The sequence below is a fragment of the Carcharodon carcharias genome, chromosome 17 (genome assembly GCF_017639515.1).
Source record: "Carcharodon carcharias isolate sCarCar2 chromosome 17, sCarCar2.pri, whole genome shotgun sequence".
NCBI classification, from domain to species: domain Eukaryota; kingdom Metazoa; phylum Chordata; class Chondrichthyes; order Lamniformes; family Lamnidae; genus Carcharodon; species Carcharodon carcharias.
In genome coordinates, this window is record NC_054483.1 from 57,034,993 (window position 1) to 57,049,035 (window position 14,043).

Consider the following 14,043-nt stretch of genomic DNA (forward strand, 5'->3'; position numbering starts at 1 on the left):
CCATGGATTGATGCAGTCTATCAGCTCCTCCAGCCCTCAATCCGAGGGACAAAAGCCTCTAAACAGGTATTCTTGTCCCAACTACACCTGCTCGCAAAGAAAGCCATTGGAATGTCAATTACTAAAAATACCTCTAGTTAGTATTGTTGAAACCACTGCTCAGGCATAGAGTTCTGTGAAGCAGAACATAGATCACACTAGGCCTAATAAAAAGCCTATGACGGCTATTGAGGGACCTCTTCATAATAAATCAGGGACTCAACCTAAATTTGAAAACAACTTTTGAGGGGATTAGTACTATCATTGTCGGAACTTTGGAAACCAGGTACAGCTGCAGTCACAGCTTTGATATTCATGATCAAGGGTGCTAAATGGGCTTGTGTTAAAGGAATTATCCAAAGTCTTAGAGAAATAATTGGGAGAGTTAATCACTCTAATTACAGCTCACCTAATTAATAACAATAGTAAAACTGTGATCAATTACCATCATCCCTAGGTCCGGTTGCAAGCGGGTTAAATATCGCACAATAACAAAGCACAGGCTCCCCAAAGCCAGTGTTGGGGTTCTGATCATAGTAATTGCCCTCATGTTTTTATCATTAATCATTGTAGGCCAAAGACAGAGGCTGGGATTTTCCAATCCTGTTTGCCCTGGGCGTCGTGACAGGCTGGAGTGAAAAATCTTGCGAGATTGCAAAGATTGGTTTTGTGTCATTGTAAAACTAGTTTGCACTCATTCACTCCTGCCATCAATGGTGGGTCGCGTTTTCTGCTGCTGAATATCAGGAATATCATTTCCATAGATTTGCATGTAATTATAAGCCCTGCTCACTGGAATCATCCTCCCACGTAGGATCATGAGGCCACGTGTCATGACCACGGATCATAGCCCTGAATTACTTATGGGCATAGTGAACTTTTAAGTAAGAAAAAGAACATACAAGCAAAAGCTGGCTAAGACTGTAAAGTAACTCTTTTGAGTACAAACATGTTTCCATCTGTTTTTTTCATTCAGATGAAGTTACATTGTTTCATAGTTTGTCACTGTGAGATTTGAACTCTTGATCTTGGGGTTACAAGCCCAGTACCATAACCACTTGGCTATTTAGGCCAAGCCCTAAGACTATGAAGTAACCACTTGCTGGATTACAGTTAACCAACTAATCCAGAGAACGGAATGTCACACCTAAAAAGGTGTCAAAGCCTATTTCAGACAGAGACACCATCTTCCAACTTGCACAGATGAAAAGTATAAGGAGAACAAACTCTGCTGCTGGGGGGCTCTACAGGTGCTTTGCACACCAGCTGACTGCACTAGAGTGGGTGGGGGATTGGGGGGGGGTGCAATTACAGGTCTACCCAGCTGAACTGTGCATTCCCACATGAGCAGACAGGCATAGCTGAGAGATGTTAATGGTCTCTCAATGACATTGCAGGGAATCACCTAAGTGAAGCAATGATGCACATTCATGCAACACTAATTGCACAAAGTGGGAGTAATTGATCTCCTGGGTTTAACCCCTTGTTTGCAGCTTGGCATTTCCCTAGAGCGATGATGATGTTAAGTGCAATTGGGCACCTAGAAAAGCTGTTGAAATGTGTTGCAGTAGCGGTGCCAGATGGTTCCCAGAAGACAAGCCTCAGTCCACTCTCAACGTAATACACAGCCTCTTTAAAAACTGATGTTCATATATATTCCAACCACTGTAGTATTACAGTGCTGCGTATGAGGGTGCCAGTGCCTATGCTGAAAGCAGCACATCCAGGTGCCTGGCCAAAGCAATCTTATAGCAGTTGCTCATGATTAGGGTGTGGAGAAGCACTTTGGATCGCACCCCACATTGTAAATTGTTTCTGTGGCGAGTAGTTGGCGACACGGGGACCAGGGCCCTGAATCCACAATCGCTCACGAGTCATTGACAGAAAGATTAGTTTTGCAGATGACTCCTGACTCTTGTCTGTTTCACATTGATACTGCAGAGAGGAGGCAACCAGGAAGATGGAGCCTGCATTCATTGCTGCCTGCATAATTGCAAACAGGAATGAGAGAAGAAGGAGAAGGCTGGCTTGTCAAAGGAAGGAGCAAAGCCCTCAAGCTCAAGGCCCAACAGGGTGTCCTCCGGATGCAGAGGATATGAAGAGCAGAAATGTCATGCGTAGGTGCCCTGTTAGAGCCAGGGTGCACAGCCATCGCCTGTCTCACCTGCAGATGCCCGAGAACCAGTGTTGCCACTGCTTTCGCATGTGCAGGGATCTGGTAACTCACATTTGCCACATTCTTCACAAATCGGCACCACGTGGACTCAGAGGACATCCATTGTCAGTGGCTGTGAAAGTAACTGCCACACTCAACTTCTACATCACTGGTTTCTTCCAGGGCTCAACTGGGGGCCTCTATGGGATCTCTCAGTCACCCACACAAACATGCATACATGAGATCACTGATGCCCTTTTTGCCAAGGCCCATAATTGCATCAGCTTCAGCAGAGATCAAGCAAGCCAGGGCTCCAGAGCATTGGGCTTTGCAGAGTTTTCTGGGTTTCCACAGGTGCAGGGTGCCATCACATGGCTATCAAAGCTCCCTGGCAGCAGGCACTACAGTACATAAATAGGAAAGACTTCCACTCGCTGAATGTACAGCTGGTGTGTGACCATAACAAACAAATCCTGCAGGTTTGCTCCAGATATCCAGGAGGCATCCACAACTCATTTATCTTGAGTAGATTGCAGATCTCGGAAATCTTCAAAGAACCACACAGGCTGACTCCTCAGGGACAAAGGGCACCTGCTAAGGAGGTGATTGATGATGCATATGCGGCGGCCTCAGACTCCTGCAGAGAGAAAGTACAACGGGGATCATGCCACTACCCGGACATTGGTCGAACACACCATAGGGTCAGGGAATCATGAGTGGGCTGGTAGTTTGTAGCCTTCAATTGGACTACGCCCCTCGAGGCGATCCATGTCCAGTAATGTGACTAAGCATTCTGAGTAACATCAACGGTGCAGCTAATGGACGAGACATGGGCCAAGGCAGCCAAGGTGGTTCGACAGGTCTCAATCCATATACAGGTGAGTCGATCCTCCCTGTCACCTTCTTCTCAATCCCAATGAAATCTGGCACTCTCACTCAGGGATGGTGGCCTGCATTTTTTCTCACATTATATCGGATGTGGACCCCCTGAGGCTCGACGATATTGAAGCAACTGCATGCCAGCCATTAATGTGCCTCCTCTTTAATGCAGACATTGGGTCCTCATGGGCAGCGCTGCTCTGGCGAATTGAAAAATCTCTGATTCCATGAAGCCCTCAGGATCCGGCAGTTTCCAATATAGAGCATCCTTAAGCCTCAGTACTTTATTGCTCATCCCCCATTTCTCCCATCATGCTCCAGATCATGTTCAATGAATCAATGGTCCATCACATGTGACCATTTGAAATTAGCATTTGTGACCATGGCCCGTGGTCAGGTGAGGAGATGCACAGTGCTGCATCCATACATTGAAACGAGAGCCATGTGGTTGCAACACAGACAACTACATGGCGAGAGACACTCAGGCCTGTAAGTTCAAGCACCAGGGCACTAGTGTAGTTGAGGTGGCCCGAGTCTTGTTGACTTAAGGTGGCAAGGTGCTCACACTTGTTGCTCAGCTTATTCCATGTACAATCAGAAAGTCACAAGTGCAGCTGCCAGACCGGAATGAACAGTTCCTTAGAGTATCGGCTCATAGCATGGAAGCCCTGGCAGATGACAGAGTGCATGGTGTTCCAGGACATATCACCCTTCTCCATATGTTAACACTTCTGTCTTCCTGCGCTACACCTTCACCTTTCAATCATCCATAGGACATGAGAGAACACCACTGCCTCTATGTCACAAAGCCAAGAGTGAAAATGAGACAACTCTGCAAAGCATGTGAATGACGTGCCTTCCTCAAGCACAGATAACATTCTGGATTGGGCAACACTGGTGTCAGAATTAATAAGAAAACAGCCAGACACTGCAGTGAAATGTAAGCAGACTACACACAAGACATGCCTGTGATAGCGATATCTGCAATAAGTGGGGGAGGTTACCTGATTGACTGCAACACAGCTCTTTATAAAAAGGAGGCAGACACCAGAGGAAATGTGGAATGGGTCATATTCTATTTACAGTTGTGCACATAATATACATGTTGTGAACACCCATGCCACTGTTGTGCTCCTAATATTTCTTACTTTTACTAACCCTACAACTATGTTTTGGTGCCTCCCCGACATTCGCAGCAGAGGTGGAGGCAGCCTGCTGACTGCTAAGCCCTGTCGTCTGTGATGACCTTGGTGGGAATCCTCTGGAGGGCCGAGACCTGGAGGTCCCCAGCTTGCTTCGAGTGTCCTGCTTGTTTAATAGGTGAATATCCATTAACCAAATCAGACAACAGAAGACATTCTGTGAATCACAACTGTTCTATTGTCAAACTACAGTTCAGTACAAATATCAGATGCCTCTCTTCCCTCCTAGATCCTTTCCCTGTCCAGAAGCAAAAATCCACATAGTCGAGAAAATCCTAACTCTTATGTACAGGTTCAATGAGCATCACCTACTCTCAATTCATTCTGTAGCTTGTCCTGGTTTACTCTTAAAGGGACCTGTACGTGTAACATAGTCACTGTTGTGGGACAGGTGCACCCTCCTCGGCCTGTGGAGCTGGAGCTGACAGGAAGAGGAGAGCTGGATCAGTAGGACACTCATGGAATCAACTGGGTGGATGGTCCCAGGGTGTTCAGCTGCTGGTCCTCCTCCCTATGGGTGTCTGAGGGACCCCGGCTAACTCCTTGAGGAGAAGGGGAAGCTGGAGTGAGATCGAGCTGCTCCGCCCCCTCTCACGTTGACACTGATGGAGGCCAACTACGTCTTCAGCAGTGGAGTTCAGCCCGTGCAGCAGTGCAGGACCAATGTTCTGGACCAAAGTCTCCATGGCAGCCACCATCCTGCCAGTGTTGACCTCAGCACTTCAGCCAGAAGGAGGACGGACCCCTCCATTATCCCTTCAATCTGAGGAGTGCAGTGAACATCCCTTCCTGATGTTCCCCTGCTTGTCGCTGCAGCTCCAGCAACTGACTTAGGACCGAGTCCAGAGGCTCATCATCAGACTCAGCAGAATCCAGTGACCTTGGATGTCCCTGCCTCCGCCAGTTGTGGAACAGGTTGTGCACTGTGCTCACCAGATTGTGATCCAGAGTCTGCTCTAGATCTAGGTCCCATCGAGCTGTGTGTCTCTGCACTGCTGAAGGGTGTGTGAGCGCTGTGATGGGTCTTCTAAGGTGCTGTCCTCAAGATCCTCATCCGAGGCGCTTTTGGGCTGGCTGTCTGAGGGCATTGAGCACATGGCAGATGTGCCTAGGAGAGAAAGTGGAGATTACTAGTGCATGGCAGCTGAGTAACACACAGAACAATGCACTCACAGTAGCATTGTTAGAGGGATGATCTGGTACAGGATCCTCATCTGGGCGCTTGCAGTGGGGGTAGAGGACATTGCTGTAGGGATAGAGGACATTGCAGTGGGGGTAGAGGACATTGCAGTGGGGATAGAAGACATTGCAGTGGGGTAGAGGACATTGCAGCGGGGATAGAGGACATTGCAATGGGAATAGAGGACATTGCAGCGGAATACAGGACATTGCAGGGGGATAGAGGACATTGCAGCGGAGTAGAGGACATTGCAGTGGAGTAGAGGACATTGCAGTGGGGATAGAGGACATTGCAGTGGGGATAGAGGACATTGCAGCGGAGTAGAGGACATTGCAGTGGAGTAGAGGACATTGCAGTGGGAATAGAGGACATTGCAGCGGAGTAGAGGACATTGCAGTGGGGATAGAGGACGTTGCAATGGGAATAGAGGACATTGCAGCGGATTAGAGGACATTGCAGTAGGGATAGAGGACATTGCAGTGGGGATAGAGGACATTGCAATGGGAATAGAGGACATTGCAGCGGAGTAGAGGACATTGCAGTGGGGTAGAGGACATTGCAGCGGAGTAGAGGACGTTGCAGTGGGGATCGAGGACATTGCAGTGGGGATAGAGGACATTGCAGCAGAGTAGAGGTCATTGCAGTGGGGATAGAGGACATTGCAGCGGAGTAGAGGACATTGCAGCGGAGTAGAGGACATTGCAGCGGGGATAGAGGACATTGCAGTGGGGATAGAGGACATTGCAGTGGGGGTAGAGGACATTGCAGCGGGGTAGAGGACATTGCAGTGGGGATAGAGGACATTGCAGTGGGGATAGAGGACATTGCAGCGGGGGTAGAGGATATTGCAGCGGGGATAGAGGACATTGCAGTGGGGATAGAGGACATTGCAACAGGGTTGGAGAACATTGCAGTGGGGATAGAGGACATTGCAGTGGGGATAGAGGACATTGCAGTGGGGATAGAGGACATTGCTGTGGGGATAGAGGACATTGCAGTGGGGGTAGAGGACATTGCTGTGGGGATAGAGGACATTGCAGTGAGGGTAGAGGACATTGCTGTAGGGATAGAGGACATTGCAGTGGGGGTAGAGGACATTGCAGTGGGGATAGAGGACATTGCAGCGGGGTAGAGGACATTGCAGCGGGGATAGAGGACATTGCAGCGGGGATAGAGGACATTGCAGTGGGGGTAGAGGACATTGCAGCGGGGTAGAGGACATTGCAGTGGGGATAGAGGACATTGCAGTGGGGATAGAGGACATTGCAGCGGGGGTAGAGGACATTGCAGCGGGGTAGAGGACATTGCAGTGGGGATAGAGGACATTGCAGTGGGGATAGAGGACATTGCAGCGGGGGTAGAGGACATTGCAGCGGGGATAGAGGACATTGCAGTGGGGATAGAGGACATTGCAACAGGGTTGGAGAACATTGCAGTGGGGATAGAGGACATTGCAGTGGGGATAGAGGACATTGCAGTGGAGTAGAGGACATTGCAGCGGAGTAGAGGACATTGCAGTGGGGATAGAGGACATTGCAGCGGAGTAGAGGACATTGCAGAGGAGTAGAGGACATTGCAGTGGGGATAGAGGACATTGCAATGGGAATAGAGGACATTGCAGCGGAGTAGAGGACATTGCAGCGGGGATAGAGGACATTGCAGCGGAGTAGAGGACATTGCAGTGGGGATAGAGGACATTGCAGCGGAGTAGAGGACATTGCAGCGGAGTAGAGGACATTGCAGTGGGGATAGAGGATATTGCAGCGGAGTGGAGGACATTGCAGTGGGTTAGAGGATGTTGCAATAGGAATAGAGGACATTGCGGCGGAGTAGAGGACATTGCAGTGGGGATAGAGGACATTGCAGCGGAGTAGAGGACATTGCAGTGGGGATAGAGGATATTGCAGCGGCGTGGAGGACATTGCGGTGGGTTAGAGGACATTGCAATGGGAATAGAGGACATTGCAGCGGAGTAGAGGATATTGCAGTGGGGATAGAGGACATTGCAGTGGGGATAGAGGACATTGCAGTGGGGATAGAGGACATTGCAGCGGAGTAGAGGACATTGCAGTGGGGATAGAGGACGTTGCAATGGGGATAGAGGACATTGCAGTGGGGGTAGAGGACATTGCTGCAGGGATAGAGGACATTGCAGCAGGGATAGAGGACATTGAAGTGGGGATAGAGGACATTGCAGTGGGGATAGAGGACATTGCAGTGGAGTAGAGGACATTGCAGTGGGGATAGAGGACATTGCTGTGGGGGTAGAGGTCATTGCAGTGGGGATAGAGGACATTGCAGTGGGGATAGAGGACATTTCAGTGTGGATAGAGGACATTGCAGTGGGGATAAAGGACATTGCAGTGGGGATAGAGGACATTGCAGTATGCCTCCACAGTGTTCAGCAGGTGCTCAAGTGCAGCATCACTGAATATGGAGGCATCACTCTTCTTAGGATTTGGGGCCATCTCTTCAATGGAGCTGTCCCATTCTGGAAGAATTGAGGACTATGGGCACTGTTGCTGTTTATATATGGCGCCCAGAGTGAGGAAGCAGTGAGGTTACATCGGGGCAGGCGAACCCGAGGCCGCCTGCTAACAATCCAGCAGGTTTCATGTGGATACATAATTTATGAGGTGGGATGGGGACAATATGCCAAAACCCGCCATTGCAGCCAGCAGGAAAAGCACCGTTTCCATGCCTGCTACTGCACTTACTGCAATTCTGGGACAATACTGCCCAGAGGGCTGGATTTTCTGGTCCCACCCATGGCGGGAAAATTTGGAGGGCAGCCAAAAGCCAAGATTTATGGCCGGTCTCCAAATTTCCCCATCTCGCCCGCGACAATGCCAGCCACTAGCAGGACCGGAAAATCCAATCAGATTATTCATACCTCATTTCAAAACTATCACCCTGCAGCAACAGAAATGCTCATTTATTTAACTGCTTCTGAGGGACCCATAGGCCAGGCACATGAAATCAAGGAGGCACATTCTGACTTAGGTCATGTGAAGCTCATTTTTGATCATCATGCAGTGATGATAATAATGAATTGTGAAAGTGTTTGAAAGTATTTTACAGTCTGATTTTCTCAAGCATTGTGATATGTTTGTTGATTATACGAACAATGTATCACAGCTTCACCAAGGAGTGTCCTCCAGCTACAATACGTCAGATGTGACACAGTGTCTGCAATTAAGAAACCCAAGATATATATCCCTTATCTTCACACCAGGACACAGCTCACCATCACCTTCTCAAGGACAATTAGGAATGGACAATAAATGCTGGCCTAGCCAACGAAGCCCACATCCCATAAATGAATTTTTTAAAATGTACACGTACTATGAACACAGTACTGCACAGAACAGGCATGAGCACTGACAGTGAGCAGCTGAAGGGAGAGGAAAATTGAGTGGACACATGTTAAAGTTAATCAGTATCCTATTCTAGCTGAGAGGTGTCTCATGTTGCAGAAAATGGTTGATCTGCTATTACACCCAGGTATTATACGATAGGATGTTTTCATAGCCAATTCACCTATTTATCTTGTTAAGAAACAGGATGGGAGTTGGTGTTTCATGATTGATTATCAAAAGTTAAAGCTAGTGACTTCAGTCTGCTCTCCAGTGGTGAGGGAAACCCCCAAAGTTATTATGCTAAACACCAAAGAAAGACATACGTTTTCTAAGACTGGATGTCGCCAGTGGGTTCTGGAGTATTCCTGTAGTGAGGAAGGTGCAATAAAAATTTGGTTTCGCTTCGGGGAATCAACGGTACACCTGGGCTTGAGGCTTCATAAATCTCCTGCTATTTTTCATAAGAGAATGGGTGCTGCAGTCAGTAAGTTTTCACATCCAGCTTACTTATCACAGTATGTAGATGATTTGCTTTTGCCCTCAAAGCTCATGACAAACAGATACAAATTCGTCAGGAAGTGCAGTGTTTGTTACCAGGTGCTGGCCTTAAAATTAACCCTCAAAAAGCAAACTGGCAAAGTGAAGTTAAGTGAACTTTTCTGGATGTTAGCATCTTGGATGAAAGACGTAACCCTGATCAACGTAAAGTAGGTGTGATCCAGAAACTCCCCTACCTTGCATCTGCAAAAGCTTTGAGATCTTTTCGGGGATTGCTATTCCACTATTTGTTGGGCTTTCTAGACCACTGTATGACTTGTTGAAGCTGCAAGTTAAAGAATTTAAAGATAGCTGGACAGAAGCACACACGATGCCAACTGAACTGTATAAACCTGAAGTGATGGAAGCGACTTGCCTAATCTCACTTGATCCAGATAATACCTTCCATCTCAAAGTGACTGCTAGTGATCAAAGCTTGGCTGCAGTTTTATGCAAAGAGTTTCAGAACAAATAACTTCCTATTACCTCATGGACTCTGACTGAGATAGAAAAGACATATGGAGGTTAGTTTTTAAGGGTGGGAATGATGCGTCTGGGTGATTAAAAATAAAAAAAGTCAGGGTGTCAGGAAGCTGACAGGAGCCTGCTGCCTTCCATGTTTAACCTCTGCTGTTTTGGAGGCATGCAGTAAACTTCCATGGAACAATCAGATCAATGATATAATTAAGTTAAAAATCAGTTAAATGCCGATCTAATCCTGCATCCTGGCTTTAACTGCTAGCACACGGATTTCCTAAACTGCGTGAAATTCGCCAGGGTCAACAAGGTGAGAGCACAGCAAGGATTGACAGTGCTGCAAAAATGACAGGCTGGAAATTCTTTAAATCATGATCCAGGCAAACAGCTTCTTCACCTAAATGAAAGGCTTTTGCGGTCTTGTGCAGAGAGTTTGCTTTCACTACTTTGTCAGTGACTTCCAACTCTGAAGGTCATTTCTGCTACTTTAGACTATTTTCACTTTGCTCTGCATTTCCTGCTGTCAGCCTTCACTGCAGCATGGGAGCAGTTTATGTAGCTCTACCTTGGACTTCTGATGAGGAACATGAGGAGCAGCATCAGCAACACCAGCAGCAGCATGAACAACATGACCAGGAGCAACAGCTGTGTTCTCTTCAGCCACATGTCACTCCACAGGTCAGAGGGGAGAAAGACAGAGCTCCAGCTCACTGGAGAAGTCATCCCCAACAAAGAGTTTTTCAGCAAAGTTTTCTGGACATCGCTGAACATCAGGAAGCTCAGAAGATCAGACTTTCTCGGCAGGCCACAGCTGGCATCTGCAGCCTCCTGAAATGAAACTTCCTTCCAAGAGGACCACGTGGGCATGCATTGCTAGTGGCTGTCAAGGTCACCATGGTGCTGAATTTCTTCACTTCTGGTTCTTTCCAGTGATCCTTTGGTGATATCTGCAGGATTTTACAATCTGCTGCACACTGGTGCATCTCCCAAGTGACTGCTGCAATGTTTGCCAGGGCCACAACTTATCCCCAGTTTACTACTGATGATGACGATCAGAATGGGAGGACCCTCAGATTTGCTGCAATGACTGGATTCCCATATGTTCAGGGAGCCATGGGTGCAGCTTGCACCACATACACTCTGCTCAAGTCTGCCAGGTGCTCAGTGGCCAAAGACTCAGTTCTTAAATAGACTACTGGTGGCCCCAGAAAATTACCTGATGCACTGGCAACTCTCATAAGGCTCCCTCCATCTCCCATTGAGACCGTACCCTGCCCCTCATACCTCACAGCCAACCCAATGGCTGGGTCAATGTGGGGCTGACTGAGGTAAACCAGTGAGGCAAAGGGAGGCACCTGTTTGGCACCCCCAACTCACCCAGTGGCATCACATGAGACCAAATCAATAAATATTTGAGCCTCCTGACACAGAGATCAGGAGGGCCGCTCCACTGGACATGTGACCATTTTGGGTGGAAGACCAATAGCTACTCCAAGGTGCCCTCCTGGTGTGCTTGGCCCTTGCATGCAGTAAACCTCTGCATGTTGCTTGTCCATGTGCACTTCTAGTGAATGCTCCCCTAATGGTGCAATGATTAGGGGATGGCTTCTTGTCCTCCCCACCTATATCTCCCAGTTCTGAGCTGCCAGCTATCTCAGTCAATTTTCTGCTCCTCCACAACCAGCAAGCTGCAGTCAGGCACTCACCCGGTCTCCCAAGCTCACCACTGGCAGGTAAATAGTTCCAAACCAGACACAGGCTTTGGGTTGTCCAGTTGTCACTCCATTGATTGTGTTTCCATTTTGGGCTGATTCTCTTCCCTGATCTTGTGCAACACCTGTGATGTTCTGATGTGAGCTTCAAGTGCATAAAGCTCCCTTTTGGGAGCATAAAGTACACAAATCAACCTTTGGATACCCAGAAGTAAATTTAATGGAACTTGTGGAGTTCAGCCATAAAACTAAACAGGAAAATATGGAAAATATATACAGCAACCATACTTTTAACTCCAAGCCTTACCTGGCACACCTGCTGATTAACCTTCACAACTGCTCAACTTCTTCTTGATTGGGTTTTAATGAGGTCTGAGCAAATTAAAGCATCATTTTCCCTTAACTTTTTCCGCACAATTAATACTTTCAATTGAACTGGTAATCTGGTCACTTAGTGGTTTCATTATAGTTATGGGGCAATTTGAAAATGTTAAATTTACACAAATTGTAAAAGCACGTCTGTGTCACAATAACTATTTGGATGAGAGTTGTTGGAGAATTTTGTGGGAGAGATTCACGGAACAAGTTTTGATTTGGAACTTTGAGAAGAACCGTCAGTAGAAAAGTCCTTCAGAAATATGCAGCCTCTGATGAAGTTGTAAATTAGTGGTCTGGAACTTTCTGCCCCAAGAATCCTACTGGTTTGGATGTTGCAGCAAATGACGTCTGACTTGATATCCTTGGAGCAGGGTGTCAAGTTATGTATTTGTATAGTTAACAGATTCTTCAGAGGGACAATCTCTTGGTCTAAACTGCCAGCCAATCTACAAACTGTGCTATCACTGTAGATGCTTTTGCTTATTTCCTGTTTCCAGAAGTTGGAGACTGTAGTGCACAATCATATGAAAATGTTGGACTGAGAAAGACCCACTGGTCCATTGGACATGACCAAATGATAGGTATATTACCTATGCCTTGCAACATCGAGAGATGAAAACCTAGACAGAAAATATCTAGAAAATGGTTCCCCGATTATTTTTCATGTGTAAGCATAGACTGTTCTGTTTGTCAAGTGGTTCTTGTCATAGGATGTTGGATACCATTCAGTAGGACTTAATGAAGTCTTTGTAGTCTAAAGTAGGTTACTGTATATTTTCATTAACTACAAGAACTATGTACATATACACAGTAAAGGCTTCAAGCTAGGAGCTGTCTCCATGCTTGCTTGTGCACACGGCTGTCCAACACTAGACTGACCCCTAGGTGTGGGTCATGTGTTCTCTTACATCACTGTGTGGATAGCACTGTATCTAGTCCCACGTTAACCCTATATGTGTCAGACACTTATACTACACTTCTCCCTAGGTCTTCACCCAATGTATTTCAAGCTATTCTAGTTTACCCCATGCATTTACATCATAATTATGACCCTGTTTCCCCCTTCAAGTCTCTGAGTTCATAGATTTAGGTCATCTGGAGGCCTTATAACGCTTCCATATCTCATTCGCGTCACTGTGAGAGGAGAGGTTGCAGGTAAGCTCTGTTGATTTGGAGGTTCTTCTGGTATCTGGGTATCTTTTCATCCACTTTTTCCATTCCTTGGCATTGAACTGCCCTCTGTCAATTTGGCAGCTGTGGTGATCGGTGGTTGTTGTTCCATCCTGTTTCTTGCAGGGTGGTCTTGTGATCATCTCCATATCGCTTCTTTCTTCTTCTTTCTTTGTCATTTGGGTCATCGTGATGTCTCTGTGACGGAAGTTGGCCATTCCCGTTATGAGGATTGTTTTTCGGTAAGCTCACCTTTGAGTTTGGCTGTGTGGTGTGCTGTCGGCAATGGACGGCTGCTGTTTGGTTCCAGCATTGCCTGTGGCACTGTCATGCTGGCTGGGATTTGCAGCATTTTCTCTGTGGTCGCAGTGTTGAACTCACCAACAGTCGTCAGAGCCAAAGGTTGAGGTCCTTCTGGTTGTTGTCTATCCTCCACTGGAGGCAACATGGTAACCATCTGAGTGGTTCACAGGTCTGACCAAGGAGGGCTTTCCTGCACCTGTAATGAAAATGGACAAACTTGCTCTGCACAGAGAGAAGACAGCTCAGAGCTGATGCCCCAGTCTGGACACTCTTTCTTGCTTGAGCTCTTGGGAACTTACTGCTCTGTATAATCTACGACAGTGCTTGTCTTGACATCTTCTGTCATTTTGAGGAGATTCAGGGCTACACAGGAATCTCTGCTCAAGAGAGAAAAAGACTTGTTACGGATGACATACATTAGCTCGAAGATTTGTTTGCTGTCATATCTTAGTGGTCCCAGAATTATGCCCATGACCAGAAGTCGGATTCCTCCAGGCCCATAGAGTGGTGTGTGTGTTGTTCGAAGCCCAGAGGTCTCTCGGCCACATTTGTTATGGTCCTTGGCCAGACCCTGGGATATGAGGGTAGATCCATTTGGCGGCCAATAATGTTTTGTTTAAAGTGGGTATAAGTTGAGATACAAGGCACCTGC